Below are 992 nucleotides of genomic sequence, written 5' to 3' on the forward strand. Positions count from 1 at the left end.
TCCCGTTCCCTCTTAGTGGGTCTGACTCGAGAGGACGATCGATGCCTCCGAACCAGTCCTCTACTTTCTGCACCACGGCACAGCAAAATAATATTCTCCAACATTGTTTAAACAATTATTGTTAATAATTAATTTAAATATTGCCAGAAATTAATATTTAGTCGGTCCAACCAATAGATGTTAAAATATTGGTAACTTCCTCACGATTAATGTCTTCAATGAATACTTATTCTTAACCATAATTGTTATTAATGTTTAATTGAACACTGAATGACACTGTATGTATCACAAATGTTTAATTATGTCGGAGATATTAAGTTTTAATTGTTTCAATTAATAGGTATAAGATATAGAAAAATATCTCACAATTACTTTTTTTCAGCTTTTCATATTCGGAAATATTACTTTCTCGAAAAACATTGGTGTAATAATCTAAAACTTTAAAAGGCATTAGGTATGTACATCTCCGAATTAATTGAATATTTACAATGCATATGGTAACATTCAGTCTTCGATTAAATATTAATCCCACCCAAAAACTTCGAAAAAGTAAAAAACTGACGCCAAGTACATGAAAAAGTGAAGGACTTAAGGAGTAATCACAAAAAAATAGAAGATCTCCATTAAAAACTACAAGAAAGTAGAGAAAGAAGTGAAATCGAAATGATCTGCCTGTACATGAAGGTGCTTTCCAGCAAAGTGCAAAGGCGACACTGTATAACACAATGAAAAATTCGGTGCTTTCCAACTATGCGCAGCTAACATGCTGCGTTCAACAGTGCTGACGTTCAGATCCTAATGACAATTCATGTAAAGTGACTGTTCCGCACTTTGGCGGAGAAATGAAGAAGCTAAATAGCGTAACAGCCGCAAACTGAGACTGTTTAGAAATTTGCCTAGATGTCCGCGGCCTGGAAGTCAAATGCTTGGCGTGGCCAGGCAAGAACGAGATGTTATTCAATAAGAATTAATTTAAAACGCAAAATAATGAA

This window comes from Hylaeus anthracinus, unplaced genomic scaffold, assembly GCF_026225885.1.
Source record: "Hylaeus anthracinus isolate JK02 unplaced genomic scaffold, UHH_iyHylAnth1.0_haploid 5, whole genome shotgun sequence".
Classification (NCBI taxonomy): Eukaryota; Metazoa; Arthropoda; class Insecta; order Hymenoptera; family Colletidae; genus Hylaeus; species Hylaeus anthracinus.